We start from the raw sequence: 17137 nt of genomic DNA, 5'->3' as shown, positions 1-17137 counted from the left end.
AACAGGTAGCCACATGCTTGTTCCCCTAAGCCCGAGGAAGACAGGATAGAGCTTGCTGACTGGCCAGCCTAACCAAAAAAAAAACCCTGACTCTGGTTCAATAATGCCCTGTCTCAAGGGAATAAAACAGAGGGTGGTAGGGAAGACCCTTGATAGCCTCCATGGGCCTCCACATGTTCATATGTGTACATATACCCTCCCATACAAACACACACACACACACACACACACACACACACATACACACACACACACACACACACACACACACACACACACACACACACACACCATAAATACCAACTACACAAAAAAGTATTGTTACTGCTATAACAAATTACCAGAAAGTGCTTGGCTTGCAACAACACTAATTTGTCTCCCTCTTCTACAGTTGAGAGGTCTGAAATCTGTCTTACTTCATAAGTCAAGGTGTCAACAGGACTATGTTCTGGAAACCCTTGGGAGAATCAGCCTCCTTGCCTTTCTAGTACATAAATGCTACCAGCATCTCTTAGCTCACAGCCCTTCCCTCCGCCTTCAAAGGCAGCACAGGAGACTGCTTGCTCTCTCCTGTCCCTCACTTTGAAGGGCTTCCATGACTACACTGGGTCCATGAGAATGCGCTCCTTACTTGATTCAACTAAGATCAGCAATTCGCAGCTCTGGTCCCATCTGCAACCATAATTCCCCTTCTGTATGACAAGGTCACAGGTTTCATGGCTTTGATCATGGGTAACTTTTGCACACTGCTACCTTACCTACCAAAGGGCAAATGTCGTCACCATCTATAATTTTGTCTCCATGGAGGCCTAATATTATGTTTAGAATTCCCTTATTCGTTAGAGTCATGGTTCTCAAACTGTGGGTCATGATCCCTTTAGGAGTTGAATGACCTTTCACAGAGTCATATATCAGATATTCTGCATACAAGAGATTCACATTACGGTTTATAACAGTAGCAAAATTACAGTTATGAAGAAGCAATAAAAATAATATATGGCTGGAGATCACCACAACATGAGGGACTGTATTCAAGGGTCTCAGCATCAGGAAGATGCTACTTTAGAGGATGTGGAGGTTTGTTTTGTATTGCTTGGTTTTGTTTGGTTTATGTTGGGTTTTTGTTTTGTTTTGTTTTGCCAAATTCTAGCTCACTGACTCAATCACTCAGCCATTCAGTGGCCATTGAGGACAACATGCCAAACACTGTCTACCCACCAAACATACAATGGTTAACAAAATGTTCCCTTCCCTCACAAAACTTGCAGTCTTAGTGGTGAACCAATAACAAATAATCATCAATCTACTTCTATGGCAGTATTATTGTTCTCCAGTTGGCTTGAAAAAATATTGATTGTGGAGCCAGCTCTTTTCTTTAGTGCCGTTTTTACACTCTGTGTCCGTGTGATTGGGACACTGGGAAAGAGACACTTCAATAAAGCATGGCAGACATAGCATGCCATAGCAGACATGGCATGGCAGCACTTCCTACCCAGAGTCCCAGCTGAAGCACATGGCCATGACATAAAAGCAGGTGGCCTGGACTCTTCATGCACAACTCCGGCTCCTTCCCATGATTCCCCACCCCCTCTTGGGGTAGCAGTTGTGATCCTTTACATCTTAGTCACGTTAGCTTTAACATCCTGATAGTTGAAATAGTGGGAAGGGAAAAAGTGCTCAGAATCAGTTAGAGGTGAGAAAGGGGACATTGCCTGTAAGATCACAATTATGTGAAAAGAATTCTCACCTTAATTATGACGTGTCTGTCATGAATATGTCGTTGTAGAAGAGTTTTCGCTTGCAGTTAACCTCTCGGCCATGTGATCCTGATCACATGATGCCATGGCGTCTCTGTTTAGAGGAGGTAGACAGAAAAGTACCCATCTTTCATCCAGCCATAATGAGGTAATTTTTAAAGGCATTCAAGGCTTGGGGTATGTCTTAGGGCACAGGTCAAAGGGTTTTGTACACAATCACTAAAATTCTTTCAATGCTGCTGTAGCTCAAACCACATGTTGTCCTTGCTATCGTACAAGGCTCATATGCCCCTGAAAGACGTGACCTTGGAAAACTCCTTTTTAATGAGGTGCTGACAGGAGCACCATCTACTCCCTTCTCCTCAGCCCACTGTCCTCCCTCTTCAGAAATAACATTTATATTTATCCTGGAAGATAATGCTGTGCTACAACACATGACCATAAAATGTAAATTTCAACTAAGCCCTTCATCCTAATTGTGTAAACAACTAATTAATTTTCTACCCCAAAGAAAGCACAAGTACCAGTAACTATAGACTTTATTCAGTATATTTCCTCATGGCACACAAGCTTGAGACTGCATTGCTGACAAGGTCTAACATATGTGTCTATGTGTGCTTTTTTGATGTCTAAAACCCCATATACATTTTTTAATCATTTCACTTCTGTTCCTTTATTCAACTAAGTCCCCAGGATCAGCAAGGGTAGTAGAATAATAAGCAAAGCAATCCCGTTCCAGGTATTTACCCCTAAGATTGAAAACTGAACCAATTACACAGATCCTCGCGTGCCGATGCTGAAGGAAACAGAAACAACTAAATCCCCATGAACAGAACTATGGGCAAGCCAAAGATGGTCTACAGAGACAATGGGATGTTGCTGTCTTAAAAAGGAAAGATATTCTCGTCTATGCAGCAACACAGATGAAGCCTGGAGACATGATGGTAAGTGAACAAATCCAGAGACATGGGGACCAATAATACCATATGAGAGAAAACACAAACAACACAAAATACAGTCAGAAAATACATCGATAGAGGGTGAAGTAGAAGTTTCTGGAGCCTGAGAAGGGGGGTAATATCTCTAGGTCCACAGTTATACCTGAGCTACAGGTACAAAAACATGTTAAAGGAAATTATGAGGCTGAAGAGGTGGGCTATCTTGCAAACATAGGGACCTGTGTTTGGTGCCCAGAGCCCATGTAAACAAGGCAGTCATGGGAGCACGTTGATAACCCCAACACCAGGAAGCTCACTGGCAGCCAAGCTAGCCTATCTGGAGAGCTTCAGACCCATGAAAGACCTTTTCTCAAAGACATGGTGGTCAGCTCCTGAGGAACAACATCTGAGGTTATCCCTTTGGTCTGCACACACACAGGCATGCGCACAGTCAGGCACACTCATGCACACATATGCATCCACGTTCACATACAGATACAAACACATAGACACATCAGTAACACACATATATATTTAAATTCACACAGACATGGACGCACAGACACACACATGTAAACTTCTCTCTTCTGTCTCTCTCTCTCTCTCTCTCTCTCTCTCTCTCTCTCTCTCTCTCTCTCTCTCTCACACACACACACACACACACACACACACACACACACACACACACACACACATTACTCTTGGCCACATATCCAACTTGGGTACAACCTCACCTTCTTTCATCACAGCCAGTTCTGCCTCCCCTCCCCCTTACTTCTCCATTTCAGTCAATAGTTCTGCCTTTGGAGCCCCAAGCACCCAAGTCGTTCTAGACTCCTCTCTGCAGCTTCACTTCTGAAATATCTGTTCAGGGCATCCCTGAGCTTCTGTGCTCCTCAAGGTCTGCTGCATTCCTTGGATTCAACGCAGCTTTGCCAACTGCTGCCACTAACGCCAGTCTCTTTCTAATCTTTTTCAGTGTTTTGACGTCGTTATCACCAAGGTACGAATCAGATCATGTGTCATTTGCCCTCCACTCCAGTTCCTCTATGCACTTCTCAGAGGCTACACATTGCCTTCAGAACAATGCTGTGAGGTTCTCCACACCACCGGCAGTGTCCACGCTCCTTCAGATACCCCCTTTTCCACAAGCGCCTTCTGTCTCCCCCCTTTGGGTTTTTACCCTATTTCTATGGCTTTGCCAGTGCTGATCCACTCCCTGCCTGGAATGCCAATCTAAAATTCCTGTTTTATCTCTACTTCTTCTGTTCCCAACGTCAGTGTGACATCCCCGTGTCCTGAAGGTGTCTGGTGTCTGCTCTCCTGCCACCCTCTCCCTGCTCTAGGTTGCTTGACCCTTCTCTGTGTTCTCAAAGCTTCCCAGATGTCATTCTGGGCTATTTCTCCACCCTTCCCATCGCCCACTGGTAAGGCAGGGATTCTGTGTTTGCCTCTGCCTTTCTGGGGCTCAGCGCTTATCCTGACATCTCCAAGAAGCCAGCAAGTTCACCACTAAGACAGAGTCCTCTCTCTCTCTCTCTCTCTCTCTCTCCCTCTCTCTCTCTCTCTCTCTCTCTCTCTCTCTCTCTCTCTCTCTCTCAGATATATAATAAGAACAAGCTGACAGTCAGTCAAAAGAGTAAAGTGAAATGGAGGAAAAGCTATGGTCCATGCCCTCCTTGCAGGCTTAGCCACATTCTGGTATGGAAAGAAGGATCTGTTTCAGACTATCCATGGTCAAGCCAGCCATGCTCCCACAGAAGGGTGAACCTGTAGGAGTCATGTTTTCCCTTCCCTGAGGACTAATTGAATTCAAGAATGCAAGCCCCTCCCAATAACACAACACAATTGGGAGCTAATGAAGTGCCCATTGTTACTTGCCCTGTCTGTGCCTCTACATGCAAGTAATTCTGTTTATATCTCTACAAGAAAAATCTGGGATTCATTTTTGTAAACTCAGAGCAGAAATCAGATGCCTGCAGACATCCTGACACTGTCACAGCATTTTAGGGAAATTCCATGCCGTGCGCAGTTTCTGGTGAACACTCGCCACCCCCGCCCCCTCCCACACACACTCAAAAATGTGTCTTTGCTCATGAAGGAGAATCTGAGATGTCACCTATTAAGGCCGATGCAGGGCTGATTTGTTCCTAGTTCCCAGAAGAGCACGGTCATGTGAGTTCTATTTATAGGTTCAATCTGGTCATCACAAAAAAAAAAAAAAATGTGCAATAGCATAAGATGGCTGTGCCCCAAGGGAATAACCTGCCTGAAGGAAATCCACTGATCGTTGGGAGAGCACAGGCTTTGGAAGGGTTAGCCCAAGTCTTCCCTGGCTGGAATTTGACCTGTGTAATTGTATACCACCCTCTCGTCACAGATCAGTTCTGTAGCAGGGCTTCCTTAAAGCCTTAATCCAAACCTCATTTGCTGCCTTTTCCTCATCTGGCCTGGCAGATGGTATTTCGAGAAGCTGGATTGAGTTAAGATAAGGAGACAGTCTTGGTGGGTAGAACCGTGAATGGATGAATGACGGCAGGGTGGGCGAACTCAAGTGCCCTCTGTTCCAGAAAGGGTAGGAATGGGACCCATATAAGGTCCTGGGGTAAAATCCTTCTCCTCCTGCCCCCAAAATATTAGAAGAATGTTATAGTGTGAATAAACAGAAACTTGTTCTGTACACGAATAGTTCACACAGTGTTCTTGTCACTAGCGTTTGTGTTTGCAATCTGTCATTCCTCACATTCTCATTTGAAGGAAGTAAAACAGCGTGGGTACCAAAATTTTGTGAATGTGAAAACTTTCCCTCTGTAGAGGACATGACAACAAAGGTAACAGATGCTCTTGATCTTTGTGTCACTCTTTCTCTGCTTTGCCTTCACATGTCATGCCTTTATCTCTATGCTTAGCCAGTCTTTAGAAAATGCATGGCTAATCTCTAGAACCTTCATCCTTCCAAACTTGTCCAAGCGCACATGAATATTCCCAAAGCTGCAGGCCAGCACCAAGACCCAAGAGCTCAAAAGTATCCTCAGATCTTAAGCCAATACCCATACTGAGGTTTTTTTTTAAGATTACCTCAATAGAGGGGATACTCTGCGCTAGTCACCCAAAGCATCTCCAGCTCAGAAGCATCTCGTGGGACCACGGAGGTTTGTGTATCCTCTCCTCACCACATATGACAAGGGCATGGCTATAGGAAAATTATAGGAAATGAGGTTGAAAGTTTTCAAAATGCACTGTCCTTCCATGTTAACTAAAATGTAGTGTAGAAGTCACAGAAATGGAAGGACAGACCAGTGGAAATCAGTGAAGGCCACAGGAACACACACACACACAGACACACACCTCACCCTAGATTTGGTGTATAATGCAAATATTTTAAATTGGTGTTTCATGTACAAAAGATGAAACTACATATAAGAGCACAGACAGGAAAAGACTCAAAAGCACACGCACAGATTTACTGTATGGAGCATTTTAATTGACACTATATGGAGAAAATAAGGCTGTCTAATACCATTCAGACAATGGGGCACTCATTTAAGATAATATGAAGATGGAGGCTTATTTTATATCTTATAAGCAAATAAACTATGATTAGAGGTGTAAATCTAAGAAAACATAATGATAATCTCATAGAACTACTGAAAGACAATTGAGAAATTTTAAAATTAATCCCACCATGAAGGATGTGTGAAGGCTCTCCTTCTTTCTTTCTTTCTTTCTTTCTTTCTTTCTTTCTTTCTATCTTTCTTTTGTGGTGTGTGTGTGTGTGTGTGCGTGTGTGTGTGTGTGTGTGTATGTGTGTGTGTGTGTGTGTATGTACACTGTTGTTTGTTCTGGTTTTGGGAATAAAGTCTACTTTGTAGCTGGCTAGTCATGAACCCATTATTATCCTCAAGGTCCACCTCTGGGCGCTGGCATGACAGGTGTATAGCAGCAGGCCCACTGAGATAGCTGGCTAAACAGGAAACCATGGGGCTGAGAGAAAAGACGGCAGTTAAAAGTACTTGATGCACACGCAGAGAAAGGGGTTCACTTCCCAGCCCCCAATTCAGGCAGCTCACAACTGCCTATAACTTCAGTTCCAGAAGATCTCTTGGTCTCCACAGATCTGTGTGTGCATATAACACACAGAGAGAGAGAGAGAGAGAGAGAGAGAGAGAGAGAGAGAGAGATTGATTCTGTGAAAGAAAAGGTAGAAACAAACTCAACACCGTAACAGTTTTAACCCCTATGACAGAAAAACGCATAGGGCATACCTAATAAGGTTGAAGCTCACTAACAAGATGTAAAAAGGATTTGCAATAGGTCTTTCTGGAGACCAATAGAGAAGGGCATCTTGTAAGTAAGACAGAAACCCCCATGAGAAAATGGGCAAAAGACAAAGGCAATTCACAAAGGGAAAGGGAGATATTGTAAAAACCCTATTACAGATCAGAGAAACTCAAATTAAGCAACAATGATATATCATATTCACCTATCTGATGGGCAACTTAAAAGGAGTGATACTGGCTATGCACAGCGAGATGGAGGAAAATGAGGCTCTTTGTCTACTGTTTGTGGGGATGTAACTTGATACCCCCTTTCTAGAGGGCAAGATGACAGTGAGCTTCTGGATTTAAAGTGCATATGCTATCTAAGTAGCAGTTGCACTTCTGGGAATTTGTTCTAGGGAAATAGCCAGATATGGAGCAGAAAAAGAACCATGGGATAGGGGCAGAGAGACCCAGTGAGCCCTGGGGACCAAACAGAACAGGGGATTCTGGCAAACTCCCAAGGGGAGAGGATGCTGTAACTGTGTCTGGATATTCAGATGGAAGGAGGGACAGAAAAGGATACCCAATGGATGTAAGGACAATAGAGAACATAATTCAGTTGCAAACAAAAGCTGGAGCAAGGATCTAGACCTAGCGAGGCAACAGTGGCAGGCACGTTAATGATGGCAACAACACCCAATTTTTCAGTGAGACAACTGAGGTTTGGTCACGTGAGTCAACACAGCTGCTCACATGGTTTGTAAGAACAACATTGAAAATGGAACCAGGCCCTGGTGAGGCATATGGGTCCTATCCCAATGACCATGGACCTCTATGGAAGGTTTCTACACTGTTCGATTTGCTGTCTGGGAGGTTTTCCTTTGCCTAGTGTGGAGAGCACATCAGAAACTACCCAAGCAGAAAAGAAGAATGTAAGTCACATATGATTGCAAGGCAGGCTGGGAAAGCTGAAACAGGAAGCAACCAGTTATGGAATTGAAATACACTTGAGAGCTAAGATGCATAGGCTTGAGCCACCTGTCACACAGAGAATGATAGAAATTGAGGTGTCAGTACGCCTCCTGGTTTCTAATTGACAGCATGAGGTAAGAGCATGATAATATTTACAAAAATTTACCTAGTCCATAGTTCCTAGGGAACATCCTTTTAGTCCACATATTTGATTTTATTTTCCCTCCCCCGTGGAACTTCATAGCTCACTGTCTTCAGGATCCATTTCCACTCATTCTCCACAGCCCATCAAATGCCAGAGCCCAGGAAGTCTTCATCGGAAACTCTCACCTGTGGTTACTATCTGGAATTTGTCTTTATCTGTCTCGTAGCTAATCAATCACCTTTATCAGCCTCATAGCTAATCAATCAAGCAGATACTTCCCTTTTTTCCCCTGTCAGTGTCCTAATAGCTAAGGCCGCATGTGCTTTCCCAGTCTGAAAAACCCAACAGTATTGCTTGGACATGGCAGACATCTAACCAGTGGCAATGAAGAAAATACACGTCTCCCTTCTCTCTTCTTCTTAGATTTTTGTCTTTTTTACCTCTAAGGATGGAAAATTCATGTGTTTCTTGCCCTATAAGAAACTAAAAGAATTGGAAGGAAGTTTTGGAATGCCCACAGGAGATTTTTCTCAGTCCTTTACTAGCCAATAACACCCCTGGAAGCTATCTGAAGGAAAACATGGTGATGAAACAGCAGAGTCTTATTACCACTTCCTTTCTGGGCTGCGCAGAACACTAGGAGAGTAATTTCCAAAGGAATGTTTTCCAAGTATATATAACTAGTCAGGTCAGCTTGGTGAAAGTGTGTTTCCAAGATGGGCTGATAAACCAAACAAGATAAACGGGGTCGGATGGACACGATGAATTGCCTGGCACTTTCATAGATGTAGCTTGCACATATTGTTAGAAGCCATCACGTGGGCACTCAGGCACTGTGTGGCTCTATTCCATTTTAAAGACTCTAATGGATAATTTTAATCTCAAGTAAAACTTAGAAAGGGCAGTAGATGGGTTGGTGGGAAAGGTACCTGCTGCACAAGCGTGACGACCTGCACTTAATTCCCCCTGGACCCATCTAAGTGACAAAGGAGAGAACGAATCCTTCTGACCTCACATGCACACTGTGGCAGGTGCACACACCTGCTCAGTGCATGCACACACACTAATAATGATATTTTAATTACTGTTATTTTCTATATATGGGTGTTTTGCCTGCATGTGCACCATGTGTGTGCATCTGGTGCCTGAGGCGGCGAGAGGAGGGTGTTGGACCCCCTAGAACTAGAGTTACAGATGGTTCCGAGCCACCATGTAGGTGCCGGGAACTGAACCCTAGTCTTCTAGAAGAGCATTCTCCACCACTGAGCCATCCCTTCATCCCCCAGCAATAATGTTTTTGATTAGAAAAATATTTTTAGTTGTGATTATTTACACAACTAAAATTTTCTTAATGCTACTGTAGGTCAGAGGTAAGCACACATTTATGCAAGACATAAGGCTGGTCTTTGATAAAAATTACTCAGCCCAACATAATGCTTCAGCCACGGTAATGACACAATGAAGCACCCTCCTGAGGTTGGTCTTACTTTGAACATCACAGGCCATTCCTCACTTTCTCAGTGCACCAGTCCCCCAAATTTTCTTGCCAAAAAAAAAAAAAAAGGTTTCTATCATTAAATATACTTAAGAAATGCTTACTACTGTAATTCCTTGGAGAGTCACTATGTATGTTGGCAGGATGGTAGCTCTCAAGGTGCTATTGTATGTAAACCTCCCACTATTTTTAAATGTGCTGCTTCAACAACTTCTTTGGAGGGCCTTTAAGACCTAGTAATACCATATCAAAATAGCGTTTCCAAGAAGACACTTGGAGAACCTCAAGACCTTTGCCTCAGTTTCTATTCCTTCATCTTTTGTCACTAGGAAACTTGGCAGCCTGAGGACATATTTCCGCAGAGCCCATTGAAGAAATCATTGAATTCACTTAGAATCTGTGAGTAATCATTTTTGTTTGACCATTCACTGGGAGCTCTTAGACATTTTCTGAGGCCTTTGAAATAAAACAATTTAGTTCAAAACAACAGTGCAAATGTCATGAACCTCATGCCCACGTGTAGCATAAACAAACGCGCTTTTGTCTATGTTTCTGGTCTCCACTAAGATAATAAAAGTCTCTCCCCCCCCTCCCTCTCTCTTCCTCCCCCTTTCTCCCCTCTCCCTCCTCTCTCTCTCTCCCTCCCTCTCTCTCTCTCTCTCTCTCTCTCTCTCTCTCTCTCTCTCTCTCTCTCTCTCAATCAAATCTCCTCCTGGCTCAGATGCTCTATAAAGTCGATTGAGGGGGTGAGCTTCCCAAGCTGGCCCCTTCTCATTAGAAATCCAAACAAATGTTATTTCTTCTTCCCTGAGCCCCAGGCTAGAGTAAAACTTAGGCTATCCACTTTCACAAAGCCCAGTGATTCTCTCCCCTGTTTTTATGACTCTTCATCTCAACCACATGATAAAGTTTTCAGAGTCAAAAATGCTATCTGTCTTAAATCCTTTCACATGACCCACCCTTAGCTCAGAATGGGCATGGAACAGGAAATGAGCAGCCTAAAGAATAGAAAATATAATAGGGTGTGTGTGGGTGGGTGTGTGTGTGTGTGTGTCTGTGTCTGTCTGTGTCTGTGTCTGTGTGTCTGTATAACAGGAATGGCATGAAACTAGTCTACTTGGTGCAAGCTCAGTAATTGCACGCAGCCCTTCACATGAACTGAGCATTGCTATATATGGCATTTTATAAGAAACTGTAGGAAGCAATACATAGAAGATTCAATCCCTGTCTCCAATCACCCTTCTACTGACCTCAAATATGGCTAACCTGTTTGGATATCTGTGTGTATCCTAAACACTGAAAGGACTGACCAGTTCCTTCTCAACCCTTTAATTGGGTGCCCCAATGTTTATTCAATAAAAAGTTTTAGCTTGGTGCCCCAGTACCAATGGCTCAGAAGAGGCTAATTTTCTGTTGCAAGGAGGGTTGCCCGGGGGATACTGAGTAAGTGTGCTTCAGTGCCTCCTCCCTGTGCAGGCACTAACACCAGGCCCAAGGTCAAGAGCTCAGGCATGAGCGGGGGCTGAGGAAGTTGGGGGTGGGAGCTGTACAGCGCTGTGGTGTGTGTGATATCAGGCGAATGGAGAACATCTGGCTCCTGTCAGTGCTTACCAGAGGTCTCCTCTGTCTAACGGCAGTACGAGCAAATTAAGATTGATAAATTGTCTAGTTGTTTCTGGCTTTAAAGATCCCAGATGCGCTGTTAAATTAATGGTTGCTCTATCTCCTCTCAATCTGACACCAAAACAGAGCCTCAAAAACACCCCAGACCCCAACTCCCCCAAACATCTGGGTACACTGGGGCAGCATGGCTTCTTTTGGATGGATTCCAGTACATAGGCTTGTTCATTCAGTCATCGTTTCTGTGTACATGTGTGTGCATGCACTCACGTGTGCATGTGTACAAGCAGAATTATAGGCATATGTGTGCCGATTAGAAGTCATCTTAGCCATGGGGAGTATGTACGCTCAGTCTGGACCAACATTTTGCTATACAGCTGGAAACACAAATTGTTGAACTTACCCAATGTGCTTAAACACCCAACTGTCCACTGCAGAATAATTCCAAGAAAAGTGAGATCACTTGTGTCATTTGGAAACTATGGCTTTACAAAAATATAGCACATTACTAATAATACCTAGGATTGTTCTGTTCTGACTCTCTGGCATTCAGTTACTTGCTCTCTTCCTCTCTGTGGTGGATGGCTCGTTGTGTTTATATCAGTAGGAAACAATCAGCCATGGCTGGAGGGGAGAATCCGAGGTACTTTGCTAATATTCTGTTTCTCTGAGTTTCTAGAAATCAACACAATAGAAAGGCTTCCTGGTGCTCATTCCGATGCCGCAAACTCTCCAACTCTACTAAAAGTGTCTCTCACAACAGTGTTTACTTTGAACGCGACTAACAAGAAGGAACTATTTATCTAACTGAAGGCTGAGCCTCCTTTTAAAAAGATTTTTTATTTATTATAATCTATTCACATTACATCCTGATTGTTATCCTCTCGCTCTTACATTCCCCTTCTAAGAAGACAAGACGGCAGAAGATGAAAACCCATGCCTATAATTCCAGCACTTGGGAAAATGAGGCAGGAGGACTACAGGTTTGAGGCTAGCCTGAGCTATATAGAGCCCATCTTTAACAATCCCCATTGGAGATTCCAATTCTGTGATAAAACTAGAGATTCATGCACCTACAATCCCAGCTACTCAAAAGGCTGAGGCAGGAGGGTCCCTTGAGCTCTGGGTCTTCTGTTAAAGGAAAAGACACCCTGTTGTCACACTGTGTGACACTAAAACAAGAGGCCAAGATCAGCCTTGGCAATATACCAAAATCCTCATCTCAAAAAAAAAAGGGGGGGATTGAAATTGGAGAACTGTAGATACGAACTATGCCCTCTCACCCTGACTCTCAGAGAAAAGATTCTAGAACTGTGGATACAAACTATGCCCTCCGACCCCCACTCTCAGAGAGAAGATTCTAAGTGGAGAGACGTGCAATGAGTTGCAATTTGTCAGGCAATGATTGATTTTTTTGGAAGAAAAAAACTGGATTGAGGAAACAGGGAGAGAATAATGGGGTGCTACTTCAGATAAGGCCGTCAGGGAAGGAAAACCCTCAGTCAGAGGACACCAGAGCAGAGTAGTGAATGGGGAAGGGGAGCACTCAGCTCTGTGGCCCTGCATTCTGTGCGGGAGGGGAGCACTCAGCTCCTCCGCACCATGGCCCTGCCTCCTGTTTCCCTTAGAGTCTCTAGATAACCATCAGACCACACTGGAGAGAAATCTACCAGCCATTCCAGAATGCCAATCGGAATTTCAACCATGAAAAGAAAAATGTGAAAGTCTACTAACTTCTCCAAACTACCACTTAAGTTAAGGACTCAGAAGAGGCCAAAAATATCCAAGAGCCTGCAGTATTCCAGCTATTGTTGAAACAGACAGAATAAAGAATATCCTAATAGCAGAGATGGTGACCGTGGAGGGTGGGTGGGCGGACAGCGGGGGTGGAAGCATGCTTCCTTTAAGCAAACGTTGTTCTCAGAGGCTTCTGGCATACGTGTGATTTGCTGGGAGGCAAGCCTGTCCAAGCTAATCCTTTAGGGTCAGACTTGTTCCCAAGATGGAAACCATATGCTCTGTCATTCTCCTTAAGATTTTGTGAAAGTTCTCGGCGCACAGCATAGAACACTGACCATATACACGGACCCGTCATCAGGAACCCAACATCATTGACACTTTTCCATGTTTTTAAAAGCTAGATAGTATGTACATAATTTTTTTAACTGGAAGAAACGCATATCTAATGCTCTATCATCTCATGCTTTGTGCTTAAAAACCTAATTTCCATTTCCCTTGCTTGACCTCAAGGCAAAGGAGTTTGGGCTTGGAAGGAAGCTCCATTACTTAAGCAGGAGAGAACCCCAGCTTAGATTCCTATGTAAAAGCTGGCCATGGCAGTAACGCCTGGAAGCCCAGAGTTGGGGGACAGAGACTGGAGGATTCTTGCAGCTCTTTGACTTAGGGAATAAAAAAAAAGAGCAGCCAAGTAGGACACTCACCCTCAACCTCTGGCATCTACACATATGCACATCTGTCCACACACCTCTAAACACACACACACACACACACACACACACACACACACACACACACACATGCACACACACTGTAAAAAAGGAAAGAAAGCAAAGTGATATAATAACTTAAATAGCTAAGAATATCCTGGTTTCCTCAGATCTGACCTTTCTTTCTGGAAATGCTTTATTCTAATTTTAGTCTTAAGGAATACATGAAGCAATGTGGGTTGAAACTATTTGACCCAATTTGTTGGGTTAAAAAAAAAAGCCTACCATTGCAATTTCTGTGAGTTCTACACTCACTCATTGATCCTAGCCCTCTTAAGGAAAGAGTGAGAGCCTCTTTGTAAAGTTCCTTTGTGTGGAGAAGAAGCCAGTGAGGTGTGGATAATTTAAGCAGCCCATGTATCACCTGAATAGCCAGCCTAATTGGCATTAAATGCAAGAAGTTTTCTCAATAGAAAGCAAAATTTAAAGACACAATTCCCAACTGAAATGTCTGGGCAACATCTCTAACTGTTCTTCAACAAAGAGTAGGCTTAATCTTTAACTCTAGTGGCTGTTTGGTCTTCTCCCAGAAATACACTAGCATTTAAGATACAGTGATAACAAAAAATTTTGAATTCCTGAGAGTCTATGAGATAATTTTTGAAAAGAAAAAAAAACCTCTAATAAGCATAGACAGTCCCCTTTTCATGTCTCTTGGTGACTGGGAACATTCTCCCAAGTCTATCATTGCTTCTGTTGTAGATTCTATTCACAATTACTTAGGTTATCCCTATGGAGAGGGTTTGACACCACCATGTAGCCATAAAATATACCAACAATGACCACAGTTTTATATCTGGTACTTTTCAGGTCAACCAAAAGACCCCAGCTGAGCTCTGGCCCCTGGCTACATTTAACTGAGCCGCCTCCCACTGTGCCACTTAATTAATTCACTCCAGCAAGTGATGAGGTACACAAGGAGACCTTGTTTTTCTATGTCCTCAAATAAATAAGCTACGGTGTGACAGAAATGATCCCTTGGGTTCCATGACCCTGGGCAGACCATCACAAGTGACATTTCTATTCACCTTTGGGAAAAACACATGAAGAACAGAGAGTTTGGTGCGAATCTAGACAAGGTTCACTAGGACCTTGTTCTCTTTCCATTTTCTGCTCCTGATCTATCAGTGGAAGCCACAGGCACTTCTGTCTCTACCTCAAAGGTTCCACAGATCAATTAATTACCTCTCAGTGTCATAAAACAAAGAAGGGGACAAGACTTAGAAGCGGACACTATTTGAAACTTGCACGATACTCTCACTTTCCACTATTGGCCCCGTTGCCCCATACTCACCTCTAACTCCTATCATGCAGCACACAAGCTCGTGAGGCACGTTGACCACTTCTGTTCATTCCTTTGAGATGGCTCCAAGTTGGCCACTCTCGTGCTTGAGTCAGACTGAAGAGCCCTTAGCAGAAAAAGAAGAGCCAGCTCATTTTCCCAGTTCTCTAACAGGTCTGGCATTGTCATGGCCACCTTTTGTCATGGCCTGCACCTCTTTGGCATGCAGAGATGGAACACAGAACCTGGGCAGTAGAACAGGGAAATCCAGTCAAGGAAATTCCCCATTCGCAAGACTTTTCACAGCCCCTATAACAAAGCGTCTGAAGGCCATTCTCTCTTCTCTCAACTTTTGCTTTCTTTCTTTGCCTTTTCTATCTTCATTTTCTCTGGCAATTTAATTTTTATTTGTAGTTCATAATTAAATATCTGCACTTGAGTTTTGCTCGTCTTTGAGCTTCACTTCCTTTGGATAACAACTGAGTCTTTGTTCCCCAGAGGCATAAAGAGTTTTTAATATTATTTTTAAGAGAGAGAGAGTAACTGTGTGTGTGTGTGTGTGTGTGTGTGTGTGTGTGTGTGTGTGTTTGCATGTGTGTATAGACCAGAAGTGTTGGATTCACCTGGAGTTGGAGTTACAGGCAGTTGTGAGCCACCCATTGTGGATGCTGAGAATTGAACTCAGGTCCTCTGCAAGAACACTATATGCTCTTAACCATAGGATGTGCTCCACCATATCCTACCCATCTCTAGTTACAATTTTTAGACAGGATTGCTAATAGTTCAGTTTCTGGCAGTTATCCACCCATGTCTGTTATACTTATCCAAAGAGCAATATCCAATAATCATTAGATCTGTCCTATAGGGGCTTTGTGAGGAGAGTGATCAAGTGAGGACCATGGGAACATGTAGGCCCAATTTTCTTAGCAAATATAGTTTATTACGAACTTATTAACCGAGAGCACCTCACTTATAACCCGACTAACCTAAACAATAGGAAAAGGAGATTTAAGAATACAATAACAAAACCATAAGGATACCAGTTCTGAGGAACAATTCTCCTGGCGTAATCAGCAAGATTTCTTCTACCAGAACCTGGAGCAACCAGGACCCAGAACCTCAGCCAGAGCCAGGAGCCCTGAAGCCTTCCCTCAAGCGGTTCTCTCGAGGAGCATCTCGAACTGGAGCAATGAACAGGCAAAACTATCCCAAGTCTCCAAAGGCGCCGCCTCCTGTTTTTGGCTCACATTCATACGCCCTCTCAGCATTAGTTCAAGGATGTTTTTCAGCTGCTTAATAGCCAATCTCCCCCGCATGGTGGTTTGACTTCTAAGAGGATAAACATCACCTGTTCTCTCACAAGTCTTTTTTTCTCATCCCCCACTTGTAGCTAAACAAAAACATGTTTACCTCTCCTTCAGAAATAAAGGTTGTGTGTCCTGAAATCTGTTAGTAATCACGCCAACCCCACCCTATATGAGTTGCCTTTGATGCAGGATGAAAACATGGCAAAATTATGAGCTACATGAAGAAAAGTCCTCACACTCAGGAATCTGGTTAAAGCCTGTCTCTGCCTCTGTCGCCACGGACAGTCCCAGGCAATGGCAAAGCATGCAGGGCACATTCAGGAGACCGATGCTTCTGTGAGATATGGGACCCACCTTTACCCAGGGTCTCCCCAGTGCCCTTGCTAAAGCTTCCTTGAAGGCATGATAGTCTCACCCAACTTCCTCTCTGTGGTCCTCACTTGGTCAGAGTTTGTGGTAGTCTGATGGCTCTCAGGCTGCCCTGGCTCCCAGAGCATCTTCTTCCACTGGGGTGTCCCTCTCCACAAATAGTCTCGTGTCAGCCTCCTCCTCACTTATCCATCTCATCTTAGCATCTACTTTTCCAGACTCATGCTAGCCTGGTGTGAAGCACAAGTGTGGCTGGGAAGATGCAGGAGGCTGGGTGCCGACAGCTCCTCAGCTGGCCTGGCCACCTGGCCTGCACTTTCCTTCTTGTTACTGTTATTTTACAGTCCTAACAAAGTAGCGCTCTGATAATTTTAGACACACATGTTTGGAGAGAGACAGAGACAAAGAGAGGGGGCATGGGGAGAGACATACAGAGACTGGGACAGAGACAGAGATGGAGAGAGGAGAGGGGAGGGGAGGGGA

General features: G+C 43.8%; 1 long non-coding RNA gene across 2 annotated transcripts in view; it reads right to left on the bottom strand.

Moving 5' to 3' along the window:
• LOC311597132 overlaps window positions 1-16199 on the bottom strand; it is a 31800-nt gene extending 15601 nt beyond the window's left edge. The window contains exons 1-2 of one of the 2 annotated variants that reach the window (XR_014779106.1): window positions 16019-16199; window positions 14991-15223 (exon numbers count right to left, since the gene is read on the bottom strand). This is a non-coding gene — a long non-coding RNA (uncharacterized lncRNA). The remainder of the gene's footprint in view (window positions 1-14990; window positions 15224-16018) is intronic. The other variant, XR_014779107.1, reaches the window with a different exon arrangement.
• Window positions 16200-17137: the final 938 nt, after the last annotated feature.

The sequence above is a fragment of the Acomys minous genome (assembly GCF_964271855.1).
Source record: "Acomys minous genome assembly, chromosome: 5".
NCBI classification, from domain to species: Eukaryota; Metazoa; Chordata; class Mammalia; order Rodentia; family Muridae; genus Acomys; species Acomys minous.
The sequence above is the reverse complement of the archived record's forward strand: the minus strand, read 5'-3'. Positions and strand labels throughout refer to the sequence as shown.